A 15902-nucleotide genomic window follows, 5' to 3' on the forward strand; every position below is an offset into this window, starting at 1 on the left:
CTCAACACGAGTTCCGACCACATTAGTTTAAATTCTAAACGACACTAAGAGCATGGTGTTTGAGGTTAAACTACCCAAATCTCGGTCAAACTCCAAAAGCTATCACATCCAAAAGCGTCCCCTATGAAACAACAAGCGGGAATCTCTAATCCAACCGTACGCCCTTACCCTTGTCAACGCCCGAGCCTATAAAAAGATAAACAACGAGAGGGTAAGCTAAAGCTTAGTGAATGAAATAATTATACATATACATATATAACCTACTTACTTGCAAACACTTACAACAAATCCGCATACATACTAGCAACATAATTAGCATACCTTTATAATGTTTAACACTAAATCCTCGATAACATAAGCTAGTATAACAATATCATATAACTCAACAATACAATATGTTACAACACAATACATAAGCATTGATGTTCACAACATCCATTAGTATTCGAATCCCAAGGCTAGCTCAACGAATGGTATCGTCAACATCGAACTTAATTCCCATTCGTCCTAATAAATGTGGTATCATCAACATCGAACTTAAACCCACATATGAGGTATCGTCAACATCGAACTTAAACCCTCATCGAATTTCACTACAATAGCGGTATGGCTTCGTCAACATCGAACTTTAAATCCATACATGAGGTATCGTCAACATCGAACTTAAACCCTCATCAAAACGAACCAACAATATACTCTAGGATATGGTATCCTCAACATCGAACTTTAACCCATACCCTACAAGTAAATAAATCATATACATACATATATAATTATTCCACTCACCTTGGTGCCTTGAACAATGCAATACCAAAATCCGCAATCGTCAATGGAAAGTACCTATTCCATAAATCATACAACAACAATACAATTAGGGTGGATTTACAAACCAACCCAATTTAACACTTAGTGCCATTTCGACCCATTAGCACTTACTTCCAATTTGACTAAGTCAAATCTCGACCAAAACACCCATAATCGCAATCAACTAGTGATTATGTTCTAACACCACATTTTACTCAAAGTATCATCATCAAAACACATTACTTGCATCATTTGACACAAAACCCAATTTTGACCTAAGCTCAAGTCAAAACACCAATTTGCAAGTTTACACCTCTAATCACTTATAACCTATGTTAACTAGTGATTTTAACACCCGAACATGATTATCAACTAATCAAACCCAAAACCCACCAACAATGGTCATCAACACTATTTACTAGCTTATTTACCCATTTATCAACTAGTGGGTTTTACAAATAAATCAAACTCAAACCCTAACTTGAATATCAAATCTAACAATTGATATTCGGAGTTTGAACTTACCAATACTACAAAAAGTAGCTAGGAGCGAAATGAACAACTTTAACACTCGAGCTTTTGATCGATTCAAGCTCCTTCTTCCCCAAATCACCAAATCTCTCACTAGAAATCTCTCTCTCTCTAGGAATGAAATGAGAGAGTTTGTGGACCTGAAATATGATCCAAAATTGGATCCCAAACTGATAATATGGCCACACATCCGGCCTCAAGTGAAAAGACCAAAATACCCTTCATTTAACTCAAATTAAAAAAAGCAGAAATCTGTCGCCAGGTCAAGTGCGCGGCGCGCACACTTGACCGTGAGCGGCGTGCACACAGGTCTGATCAGTTTCCAAGCTTTTCTTTTGCACCACAGTTCACACACCTTATGTACATCATATATACTCCTTGTACAATAAATAATTGGGTCTTACAAAAATGCAGAAAAGATGATGAAGTTGCCGGCATGAAGGCAATGAAGCCGCCGGCTTCCCTGAAGAATTCCAGAATGTTATAGATTTGATCACAAAAAATGAAGAACTTGGCGACCAAGCAAAATACAGTCAAGCCGCCGGCTTCATACTGAAGCCGTCAGCCTAAATTACATGGTTTTTATCTACTTGTCGACCAAGTTCAAGTTAAAATTAGAAGATACTTTCGACTTGATTCGAAAGAAGTCAAGCCGCCGGCTTTGCCCTGAAGCCGCCGACTTAAGTTATACAGAAAGATACGCCGTATTCTTCAAGGTCAAGTTTTACGTAGGCCCCAATCCAAGTCAAGGGAAGCCGTCGGCTTCCCATCCAAGCCGCCGGCTTGGGTTGGCAATTTCTGAAGTTATAAATAGAGGCCTTAGGGTTAGTTTTTCATATACCAGACTTTTGTACTCTGCATTCAGAGACAAAAACACGAATTATTTAGGTTCTTGTTTATCTTGAACTTTCAAGTTATCCAATCAAGTTTGTTTTGCAATTTCTCTTATGTCGGTATGATTTTCTATATTAATTCTTGTCTTTTATTTGTTTTTACTTTAGTTATGGCTAATAGCCTTACATATGCTTGAATCATGTAACATCTTGTGAACAATGCTCAATTATTAGAACTGTATAAAAGAAAACTTAAAACCGGATCTGAGACATGAAGCCGCCGACTTCGTAACCCAGAGCCGCTGGCTTTATCAGATTATTTTACTATTCGATTGTAATATATACTCAGATAGAATTAAACAGTATTCGGCGGAAATATTCAACAGATTCAACGAAGCTGTCGGCTTCGTTGACAAAGCCGCCGACTTTATCTTGTAAACACAGAAACTGTAATTTGACAGAATCTCTGGATTTTCTGTTATGTCTTATGTCTGATTAAAATACCACTGTTGGATTAGTCTGATTTACATTAATCAATTACTATTAATTTTTACTTAGAACATCACTAGGTTTAAAACTTAGTAAACTTAACTGTGATGACCCAGAAATTTCTGACCAAATTTAAACTTAATCTTTAACGTTTCTGACACGATAAGCAAAGTCTATGAAGTTGAATATCAAAATTTTAAACTATTCAAATACCCTTCGATTTTTCTCAATGATTCGCGAACAATTATATGTAAATAGATACATATATATACTATAACTTGAAAACGTAACAAAGTGTTATGAAAATGATACTGTGCATTAACCTTATTGGTTTGATTATCTGATTGATATTTACATAAGTTAACTAAAACGTTTAAGATGAACCAGTAAAACACTAATTTGCTACAGTATTTTCGAATTGCTACAGTACCCGAAAAACTACAGTGTTTTCGAAAATTACTATTTGCTATAGTAAAAAAAACTTTGCTACAGTAACTTTGCTACAGTAAAATACTATTTTAAAATAAAAATGTATATATGTATATGTATATAACGAGACGATGATTTATAGAAGTAAATGACCAAAATACTCGAAAGTTTAAGATATACTTTGAGTGGTATAGTTTATAGATAATTTAAGACTATATATTGACAAGAGTACGAGTCACGAAACGTAAAATGCAAGTTTTCTAAGTGTACGAAAGGACATTCGAAAAAACCAGAACCGGGACATAAGTTGCGTGATGACGTACGACTTATCGGAACAAAAATTACAAATCAACTATGCACGGGAATAAAATATAATATATAATTAATTAATTTAAATTATATATTATATATATATTATTTAATTATGTCGACAAGCATTAGGACAAAACATTGTGAGCTGGAATCCCTAGCCATGCGATCGCATGGCCACAAAGGGTTAACCCCATGCGATTGCATGGGGTACTGTTTCAGGCCAAAGTACTATAAAAGCTCGATCTGGTTCTTTGTTTCCTCAATCATTTTACCCCGTATATATTGAAATTATATATTATTATTATTATTATTATTATTATTATTATTATTATTATTATTATTATTAATATTAAGATTAATATTATTATTAATCTTATCATTATTAGTAGTATTAGTATTATTATTATTTATACATAAAATACTACGACGAGGTCATGAGCGTGTCACTTTCAAAATGGGTTTTCAAACGGGATAGAGCTAAGGAAATTATGGGTTATAACTATTGAAGTTATGGGTAATATTCATGGGTATTGTTTGCAAATCAAACCTAGTGTTTATCATCTCTGTTGCGTCTACTTACTTTCCTGCAATATTGAATCACAATATTGATACGTGAGTATTCATATCTTATCTTTTATATATTAATTGTGTATCCATGTCTAGTGCTCGAGTATTTATAATTATGCATGATTGTATGCTAAATTTCGTCGTTAAATAGTTTATAATGAATCTCAAATTAAATACATATATTATTGGTAAAAGGTATATGATATACATGTTTTTGGAAAGCTGGTGAAAAATCAATGACTTTTCATTTAGATATCGAATAGTTTCGATGAACGGATTAAAATATATGATCAACTGAATTATGATTGACGTTAATTAAAATTGCTTTTGAATCTACAATTAAGATTTAAACAACTTGTTTACGAGATTGATAAATTGGATTTTTGAATATTACCAACCGAGTAAATGAATCATTATATAAGGTACGTCTCGTTTTGTTAAACAACTGTCAAAATTGACTTTTTGAAACGACTTTGGATAACTTTTGTATGTCGATCTCGAGCATTAGGATTGTGATACACTATGACCTGACCTAGCTTGATAGATATTTATTGACCAACATATGTTCTCTAGGTTGAGATCTACGATTATTTGGTAATCCGAGTTTCGGTCACATTACGATGAACAACTTTATGTGCTGCTAAGGTGAGTTTCATTGATCCCTTTTTAATTGCTTTTGCAATCTATATTTTTGGGCTGAGAATACATGCACTTTATTTTAAACGCAATGGATACAAGTACATACTAAATTCTACACTGAGTTTGAACCGAAAATCCCTTAGCTTTGGTAACTAGTAACTGCCAGTTATAAGAACTGGTGGGCGCGAGTAGTTGTATATGGATCCATAGGGCTTGACATCCCCGTCTGTTCCAGGTATAGAAACCCTATCCTGAACTATAAAACAGACGTATGCTATTTGAGTGTATAGTACATGTTGGTTGCATGTTAAACACAGGGGTACTTATTATATAGACGTTAAAGTTTAGTTACCAGGGTGCTCAATCTTATAGAATAATTTGACAAACGTTTCTGGATGAAACAACTGAAATCTTGTGATCCACCTTTACATACAGATTATACGAAACAATAAAACTATGAACTCACCAACCTTTGTGTTGACACTTGTTAGCATGTTTATTCTCAGGTTTCCTAGAAGTCTTCCGCTGTTTGCTTATATGTTAGACAAGCTATGTGCATGGAGTCTTACATGACATATTTTTCAAGGAAACGTTGCATTCACCAAATCATCACCATGTATCTTATTTTGACTGCATTGTCAACGGAAGTATCATTGTAAACTATTATATTACGGTGATTGTCTATATGTAGAAATCATCATATGTCAAAAACCTTTGATTTAAATATTCATTTATGGTGTGCCTTTTCAAAAGAATGCAATGTTTACAAAACATATCATATAGAGGTCAAATACCTCGCAATGAAATCGATGAATGACGTGTTCGTCCATATGGATTTGGAGCGATCGTCACATTAACTATAATATAATTGGATTATTTTAGTAGTGAGGATTATGGCTAGTAACTATAATCAGAGTTTGGTTAATCATACTAAATCTATTATCAGGTCTTAAGCAAGCATTCAATCTAGGCATCTATTCTAGGATTAACCTGATCAACTAGTCTTGGAATAGATATTCTTAGGTCATTAATAAATCTGAGTTTGGTTTTAATTCAAATGCAATTGTGAGCAAGGTGTGAAAGATTCAAGCATGTGTTTAATTTAATATCATTTATTCCTTCAATTTATTTATTCGTAATTTATCTGTTCTTTTATTTAAATTGTTAATTTAAAAAAACCAAATCTTAAAATCAAAGTTTCTATTCTAAAATCCACTCGTTCTCTTGGGACGAACCTTAACTTACTAAACACTAAACTACATCTGTTTGGGTTTTGTTGCTTGTTAGGGTGTTGAAAGTAAACTGAAAATTAAGATATTATAAATTTAAAACTTAGATTAAAAAGACACACACTACTGCACACACTTTTGACACATCGGCACACATGATAAAAATGTGTGTGGCATGAACATTTGCATGATTTCCTCCTCTACAATAGATGTTGTGATATATTATTTTGTTCCAGATGTTGTACCTAGGTAATAGATCCCTTGCCATCAAACCATGAGTAAGAATTTTAGAATGGTCAGCGTTTGGGTTACAGAAGTGATTCAGAAAATCGGTTGCCTGGATATACTCAGGTAGATTTTCCATCTTGTGTTTCCTACTGTAGAAGCAGTGTCCTGTAGTAGGAACATTCAGAATTGTGCCAAATTCCTCCAAGGTGAGTTTATGCCAGTGATTTCTGATATGGCCGAAACGGACGGTTTTATTTATGCGGCGTCGTTAGGTCGTGGCGTCAGAATCAGCTGATCAGGGTAGCGAACAATAGTTTTAAATTTATATTTAGCGGGGCCTAAATTGTACTACTCCATATTATGAGTAAGGAAAGTATGACCTAGGGTCGTATTTTTAAGATATCAGTATAATCGAACCTGTAATTAAAGCTTAAGATAATCCTAATGTGAAGGAGTAGTGGTTTGTTACCTAATTTTGGGTTTTCTACTTTATAAGATAAGGTAAAGTAAATGCGATAAAATTTGTAATTCAGATAAGGTTAAAACAAACGCATGCTATGATTTCATCAGTTACTTTGCCGAGATTATGGGATGCTGGCTCATGAATAGGTAGTGACCTTGTATTCATTACACTGGTCCTAAACCCCCTGGCATAAGACATGTCACTGGGTAATACGATAGGCTTGAAGATTCTGAATAGACAGCAACGTCCCTTACCCCCGACGCCCGTGCAGTCTGACTACAGGTATACACGTTCAGACGGCTCATCCAACTGAGCGACTCGGTTGGGTGACGTATTAACATTCCACAAAGGTCTAAACTTTCTTAAGCATAATAGAATACAGGGTTTGCCATATCCGAGAGACGTGATGTGTTTCGATGCTTTCGTTAATGATTGGGTTTTAAAAGATAGTTAGGCCCTTAAAAGAGTTCAACCATAAAGAACACCATGGCCAAGTCAGGTTTGACTTCCATGAACACGTTCGATTATCCTAACGGTCCAATCCTTTATGTGTTTAAACAGATAGTTCCTTAATTAACCAAGAATCTCTCAAGCGGAGTGCAATGCTTGTGACCGCATTATGGTGAAGTGTACTATTCAGCACTGACCGGGTTCCATGGCCTTACTTAGCAGAGGTACAGCTTACAACAACCGTTGTGCTTCAGCATGCACGTACGAAGTTTATATGCTTGGTGACTACACTAGCATGGTCTAGGACCGACAATGTACTAGGGGTCTAGTTAGATGTTTCACTACGAAAGAGTCCTCAGTTGGAATCCAAGGCTCGATGGATGTTGACACCTATTTCCTTACGAGGTAACGCTTAGTGTGCCAACACGATACTAGAAGTAATCTAGCTTTAGGTGGGCGAGTGTTGCCGATTGATGTTTGCCCTTGGGAAATTATCCCTGCAGACCCGGTTCACAAGTATAGAAACTTGTGGGGTGGCTTAATCAATCTGTCGTCCGTAGAGCGTAGAATTGCTAGCCGGATGACTTCTAGTGAGAGAAAGTGTTAGAGAGAGAAAGAGATGAAGTCTCTGCTCTCAAATTTATCAGAGTGTCTGAATTGTGTAAAATGACGACCCAAGGGGTCTATTTATAGTGTCAGATCCACCGGATTGTTCGGGGACACGTGTCAGATGATGATACGTTCTGTTACTTGTGATCCGAAATTTATGCTGAAAGTGGCGTTCTTCGGCCAGGGCTTACGCGCTAGGCGGCCTTCAGGGTTTATGCATGACGGAGCAACCTGTACAGCGGAGAACGCTGGACGGATAATTCCACAAAACTGTTATTTCCAGTCTTCCTGATGCTACTTTTATGCAACCATTATGCCTTTTATGCGTGTATACGATAGGATACACCATTAAGCCCCCCCAGTTTAATGACTTAAGCGTTTGAAAAATGATTAAGTTGTTAAAATTTTGATAACTCTTCCGAAACAAGGCTTTTCATTGCCCATTTGCATCGGGGAAAACATTACAGGCATTAAATGCAGACGAATTTTACTGACGCTGTGATGATTATCTTTAAATGGTTGAGATTCTCCACGCGCCTCCAGCTGGAAAAAGTGTTATTTTGTACCCCACGTTTAAACTTACCCGTACACGTGTCATAATCATGTCCATAAAAATTGGATTGATGAATTTCTATATAAACCGTCAAAACCTTTTATCTTCGCTGTTTTATCTTTATTCCAGATCCAACATACACTTTTCTGCCCAAATCTTCATCGCTTTCTTCAAGCTTTTCTTTCAACTTTTTAAGGTTTTTCAGCATTCAAGGTCAGTTATACCCCATCTTACTTGTTATTTCTTAGTTGTTGATACTTTTATACTTTATTGTCATGGCTTCTGCACCGAGTACTGGCCAAGAACACGCAGAGCCTTCTTCTTCAAATGCTGCTGACATTTCAAAAGTTAGCACGATGGCTTCATCACTAACAGGAGAATACTTAGACGGTTTGAAGATTGCCTTTCGCCATCTTAATCAATACAACCTTGTTCTTCCTACCAACACACAAACTGCCAACAATCCTTCTGACGGAAAAATTACTTTATACGCCTTACAACTTACTCACGGAAACCTCCGTGTTCCCCCTACTAACTTTCTCCTTCACCTTCTTAGATATTATAAGGCCTGCCTTAGCCAAATGCATCCCCATGGCCTTCAAAAAATAAACCTTTTTGAAATGTACTGTAATGCCGGCAATATTAAGCCTCGCATTAAAGTTTTTATCTTTTTGTTTAGAATTCGTACAATCAGCGACTGCTGGCTTACTATTGATAGTAAACGAAATACTCATTTTGTTGGTACTAATAGATTATCAAACTTGAAGGACTAAAAGAGTCCGTTTTTCTTTATTGATGAGACTGTTATTCCGGAGGAGTATTCTGTTGCCCGGAAATGGGGTGCTATTGATGCTGGTGTAGGAAAGGGTGTTAAGATTTCTGCCACAGAGCAGTGGATATTAAATAGTTTGAAAGAGCTCCGCGTTCCGCCCAGATCATACGAGAAGTATGAGGGGATTCTTGTGATGTGTAGAGTGAGTCAAGAATGGCCAAGCACTTCTGTGCCAGTACTCCGTGAGAAGAATCAGGGTAGGATGTGATATGATCATCCTAATATATATATATAAATGCTTGTCTATTGTTTACCATGTTTGCTTATATTGTTATCCATGTTTAATTTTTGCAGCCAAATACGAGATGTTGGTTCGCTCTGCTCTTTTATCCCTCGATCTTGAGGATGAAGTGGAGATCACTGACCGTGCTAAAACTGCTGAAGAGCTAGAGGCAGGGAGGGCTGCAGCTGAGGCTAAGGCTGTTGCTGATGCTGCTGCTGCTGCTGCTAATTCTGCTGCTGCTGAAAAGGGTGAAGAAATTATTGTTAGCAGTTCTGACAGTGAGTCCGGGTCCGAACAGACAGACACTGAACGGACAGCGGATGACACCACCATCGCCGAGCAGCAGACATCAAGCTCGGTTGACATCATGAGTGAAACAAACCCCACTCCTCCTCTAATCAAAAAGACAAGGAAGAAGTGTATAGGCTCCAAGAGGGAAAAAAGTACTGAGGGGAGCCAAAAGCAGAAACGCAGAACAAGTGTGTCCATTCTGCTCTTTCTTGATAATGCACATGTCTTTGCTATAACTGTTATATTTGTTCATAATGCTAATTTGTTTATGTTAGTGATTTTAACAGAGTCTGATGATAGCCAAGGAAAGGCTACTGAAGGCGGTGAGCAGAGGTCGGAAGAGAACCTTGAGAGTGAAGGAGATAAAACCCTAAAAACTCCTGACCAAAACTTTGCTCGATTTGAGGAATCTGAATTCCATGAAGAGAGGCCAGAAGACAACGCCTCCTTTCATTCTCCTCCGCCTAATACCACTAACCCTGCTATCACCTCATCCAATGTTCAAGAGCCATCCCTTCCTGCTCATGTTAGCACGCTGAAAGCATTTATTAAGAGTCCTGCCACTAAGGATAAAGAATTTTCAACTCTTCTTCAGGTATGAATGATAAAACCTCCTGCATGTATATGCTTGCAATTTATTTATGTGAGTTGCTTGAAATTAACCATAAAATTTTTCTTCTACAGGGTTATGCTATCCCTGAGCTAAAACTCCATTTCACCGCTCTCCGATCTGAGCAGCTCAGGGAATCAACTACTGCAGCTCATGTATTGCTGACCAACCATCTGGATTCCGTGCTGCAACTGCAGAAGCAACATGAGTCCATACTTGCCGTGGCCCATACTGAGATTGCTCAAGGTGCAAATGCTCGCAAAAGAGCAATTGATGCTGAACGTGCTTTGACTGTTGCTCAGAATACATTGAAGGCTAGAGTAGCTAAGCTGAAAAGTGCTCAGGATGCTGCTGTTTCTCTGCAAGAGGAGAAGGACAGGTTGGTGGATGCTGAAAAGAAAAAGTTTGAGGAGGAGCAGGTGAAAGTGAGTGAGCTAGAGAAGGAGTTGAGTGCGGAGAGGGAGAAATCAGCTGATCTTCTCCGGAGGGCGAAGAAGGGTGAGAGTAACTTTGCTGAGCTTAAGAAGGGGATACCGGGTGTGATAACGAAGGTGCTTGGATCCAATCTTGTGGGGAATCCCTACAATGATTATGTTGAAGCTGTTCTCACCCACTTCATTTCTGATGTTACCAACAAAATTACCAAACGCCTAGCTCCAAACCAAACTCTTCCTACTGGTATTGCTAATCTGATGCTTCCTGGAACTCTGGAGAAGGTCAATGAAGCAAAGGACAAGTTGGTTAACCTGGAGATAGACGTGTATGATGAAGTATGCAGCAGGGAGGAGTCATCTGCTCAGGATATGCTTAGTGTGGAATTTTCAAAAATTTATAACTATTTGATGAACAATCATTTGTAATAGACTTTGACAATTTGGATGCCATAAATATATGCTATTGTAGTGATTATGCTCGTTTGTATGCTTGCACCAAATACTTTGATGTTTGTTGTTTATGACCGATTTGCTATGCACTAAGCATACAATAAATTCTCTATGCTCAATTGTATATTGTATATCCGAGCAAAGCATTTTGAAAAGTGTTTAAGGTAATTCGTTTTTGGATGTCTTGCATTGTTAACTTCAGTTGAATGAGCAACATATCAAAAATTCACTTTGCAAACACTATGCCTCAAATATTCAGTAGGATACTCGTAGTCTGTTATAATCTTTCCGTCATCAAATTGATGAGGAATAGTTATGAAGTGTTTTTGAAGAGTGACTATAAAATAATATTTCCGCCATACGTCTTCCGTCATAAAGTTTTTAAGGAAAAATTTTTGAAATATTGTGTGAAGATTAGTTATGAGTTAGTGACATGTTCGTCATACGCCTTCCGTCATAAAATATATGAGGAAGAATCGTGTAATATATTTGGCCTTCATAAAATATAAACTTCTTTCGTTCTGTGAAGTAAGTTTTTTTTAATGTTTATCATGACAAGTATCTGATTTTTGCATTTTGCCTCGATGCGTTCTAGTAAAACTTTAACGTTTTCTAGTCGATCCCTTGTGCCTTTAGTGGCCGGCATAAAAGCTTCCGCCATCGGAGGTATAAAAATACTCTCCTTCTGTGGGCAGGATATAAATGCAATGTTTTACATTTGTCACAGGCAGCACTTTGCATAAGAAATATATAAAAATTTTATTGATCAGTACTGTACAATACATAAACAATTGATGACGAATTTAGGTGGATCAAGCCTAATTAGTACATCATGAACGTTTAGTGTATGCAATTGAAAATATAGGCACTGTAAAGATGACCACAATGGTCGACAGTAAATTGATAGATTTTGTTCTTCAGAAATGCTAACAAACTGCTCGTATTGAAATGATAAATTTTATTCTTGATAAAATGCTGGAATTTGTTTCTTCAAACGCCAAGCGCCTAGCGCTGTCCGGCCTAAACACTTGATCATGGTATAAAGAACTCCTGAACCTCATCCTCCCTGAACAACCGATTACGCCTCCTCTGATTCATATTTCCTTCTGGTAAGTTTGCAAATGTGGATCGTTCCCTTGTGGGTGCTACATACTGTGAGTGTATGGCGGCTACTCCGTTCGGAGTTAGGAATCTGATCTCTGCATGAGCCGTTGATGTTATCGCTCCAAATTTAGCTAATGCTGCCCGTCTAAAAAGGATATTAAATCGAGAGTTGCCATCCAGAATAGTGAAATCGATTGTTTCGGGTCTCAATAGTGGAAATGTTCCCAAAACGACCTCCAAACGAATTCGCCCCATGGCATTCACCGGTGCTCCCATTAAGCCTAAAACCTTCAAACTCGTCCGCCTAGCCTTATCCTGCACATGCTTTGGAAAAGTCTTCAAACAATGCCAATAAATGATATCAGCTTCACTACCAGTATCCGTATAGATATGGCTGATGTACTTGTTTGCAATTTCTGCTGAAATAACCACTGGCTGAACGGACAAGGCCCAATTTTGAATTGGTTAAAAAATGATTGGAGCATATCTCCAGCTATCAACAATGTTATTCGACTACTCACTGCCCTCATAGTGACTACCATTCAACCACACCATCTTGATTACAACATCTGGAGTTGGCTCACACTCTGTGATCTGATCTCCGTACTGGTTTCTGTTATCTCTTCCGCCATGCTCTTCCCTTCTTCTGTTATCACCTCGACGACCTCTTCCACTATCATTCTTCTGCCATCCAAATTTCCTGCGAGGATCATTTCTCCTATATTGTTTTCCTGGCAACAAGTGATTTAACTCTCCTGCTTTGATCTTTGCGATGATTTCTCTCATCAGAGATTTGCAATTATCTGTATCATGATCCCATGCCTCATGAAAGTCACACCATAGTTCACTTTTTGGACCCTCTCTTTCCTCCATGGGTGCTGGAGGATTGAAAGTAGTCCGGATTGGCTCAGTGAAAAGAATCTCTTTTGGAGTTTTAGTCAACGCCATTATCAACGGATGTCTCTCTATTGGCCTTCTGTTGTGATGAAAATCATTGGGATGATTGTTGCCTCTCCATCCACCATTGGAATTGTCATTCCTCCTCTGATTTCTGTCAAACTAGTGCCCTCCGTTGTGCGGTTTGCTACTGCTGCTTCCATCAAACTTGCTTAGTCCTCGCTCACCAGCTCGAACATGTTTTTATGCAACTTCCAACGCCTGATGCAGAGTTTTTGGCAAGTCATACCTCAATGTATGAACAAGTGCACTAAACATTCGCTGATACAAACAAAAAATGAAACCGGACACTAGCTGCGATTCTAGACAATCAGGTATCTTTTGTGCTTCAAGCGTGTAGCGCTTCATGAAATTACTCAAGGACTCATTATGATACATTGTTATCTCATGTGCATCAAGGTGTGTCAAAGTTCAGCTACGAAGATTTTGATATTGCATAACAAACTTTGCACGAAGATCTAAATAACTTGTAATACTCCTTGACGGTAAGCTTGCAAACCATTCCCTTGCCATTTTCTGCAACACCATTGGAAACATATGACAAGCTACCTCATCATCCCAATGTTGTAACCTCATTGCACCTTCAAACATGGTAAGAAAATCTTCAGGATCCGTTGTACCATCATAAACTCCAATTGCCGGTATGCCAAGATTTCTAGGCAACGGATAGTTAGCAATTCGATCAATAAAACATTGAGTAGATTCTGCCATATCCGGTGGCTTTGTAGCTTGCTCTCCAGTAATTAGTGCGAAAAAATTATCCACAGCCACAGCACGGACGGCGGGCTGCGCTAAGCGTTGCTTATACTTTGTCGGAGCTGTCTACTTAAGGATGTCATTTAAAAGCAACACTGCCTGCTTCTCAGACATGAACTCATCTTTGTCATCAAACTCATCGTCAGAATCATTATTAATATAGCTCAAGTCATTATCATCCTCAGAGTCATCAATAAGACTGCCCAGCTTGTCAAGTAGTCTGGATAACATGTACTTTGATATAGATTGCCTTTTCATGAATTGCTTGTCTTTGCCATCCGCCATCCGTCGAAAAGGTATAAATGATGGACATCGCCGTGGTTGCATCAATGGTCGCCTCTCTAGATTAGTGGCAAAGTTTGGAAGCCTTTTCGCACTTTTGGTTGTTGTTTCTTCGATTACTGGCCTTTTCTCTGAATTAGTTGACAAACGCTTAATCCTTTCTGCAGTTTCCGCAACTGTTTCTTCAATCGTACCGTTTGGTGGCGGAACAGGTACATCTTCAACAGTTATCATGTCTTCAGTTAATGGATTGTTGGCTGCTTCAAGTTCATTTATGAATGGAGCTTCAGTTGTTTTCGTTCCTTTTCCGTTTCGCGTGTTCTTTGCATTAGTGGATGGCGCCATTGTTAACACCTATTTCCTTACGAGGTAAGGCTTAGTGTGCCAACACGATACTAGAAGTAATCTAGCTTTAGGTGGGCGAGTGTTGCCGATTGATGTTTGCCATTGGGAAATTATCCCTGCAGACCCGGTTCACAAGTATAGAAACTTGTGGGGTGGCTTAATCAATATGTCGTCCGTAGAGCGTAGAATTGCTAGCCGAATGACTTCTAGTGAGAGAAAGTGTTAGAGAGAGAAAGAGATGAAGTCTCTGCTCTCAAGTTTATCAGAGTGTCTGAATTGTGTAAAATGACGACCCAAGGGGTCTATTTATAGTGTCAGATCCACCTGATTGTTCGGGGACACGTATCAGATGATGATACGTTCTGTTACTTGTGATCCGAAATTTATGCTGAAAGTGGCGTTCTCCGGCCAGGGCTTACGCGCTAGGCGGCCTTCGGGGTTTACGCATGACGGAGCAACCTGTACATCGGAGAACGCTGGACGGATAATTCCACAAAACTGTTGTTTCCAGTCTTCCTGATGCTACTTTTATGCAACCATTATGTGATGACCCAGGAATTTCCGACCAAATTTAAACTTTAATCTTTATATGTTTCCGACACGATAAGCAAAGTCTGTAATGTTGAGTCTTGAAAAGTTTGAACTGTTTCATACATTCAATTAACCTTCGACCATTTCCGACGATTCACGAACAACTATTTATAAATAGATACATATATTTAAAAATATAAATATATATATTAATTCGAAATATAACTTGAAATATTATATTATTTAGTTACTAGAATTAAATTTGTAAAATAAAATAATATATGATATAATTTATTATTGTATTGAAAATATTTATAAAGTTGAGACTTTTAGGAAGACCTCTAGTTACCACTGATTAACGACGGAACATGAGTTAATCTATGTGATAATAACGTCGGTAACTAACAAACAATTTAGGTGGCTGCTAATGTTATTTATTGATTTACGATTGTTGCATGGTTAGTTGTTTGTCATCTCTATCAAATTGCCTCATAATGAGATATTATATATATAAAGATCTATACATACAATACCTTTATTATTCACCCGTGAAGTAAATTAGTACTATGATTATGATTGTTATTGTTGATTCTTGTTTTAATTTTTAAGACATCTATATTCTATATGCATATTAAAATATATATGCAAACCCATACATGAACTTAAAAACCACCTTTAATCAACTTGTGAACTAGCCTATTATTTAAAATTAGTTATATCATTATTGTTATCGTCTTTCTTATTATAATTAATATTATGGTGATATTATTATTATTATTATTATTATTATTATTATTATTATTATTATTATTATTATTATTATTATTATTATTATTATTATTATTATTATTATAATTATCATTGTTATCATTAATATTATCATTATTTATATTATTATTAGTATTGGTATTTTATTTATAATATTATTATTATTATTACTATTATTATTAC

The sequence above is a fragment of the Rutidosis leptorrhynchoides genome, chromosome 3 (genome assembly GCF_046630445.1).
Source record: "Rutidosis leptorrhynchoides isolate AG116_Rl617_1_P2 chromosome 3, CSIRO_AGI_Rlap_v1, whole genome shotgun sequence".
Lineage (NCBI taxonomy): Eukaryota > Viridiplantae > Streptophyta > Magnoliopsida > Asterales > Asteraceae > Rutidosis > Rutidosis leptorrhynchoides.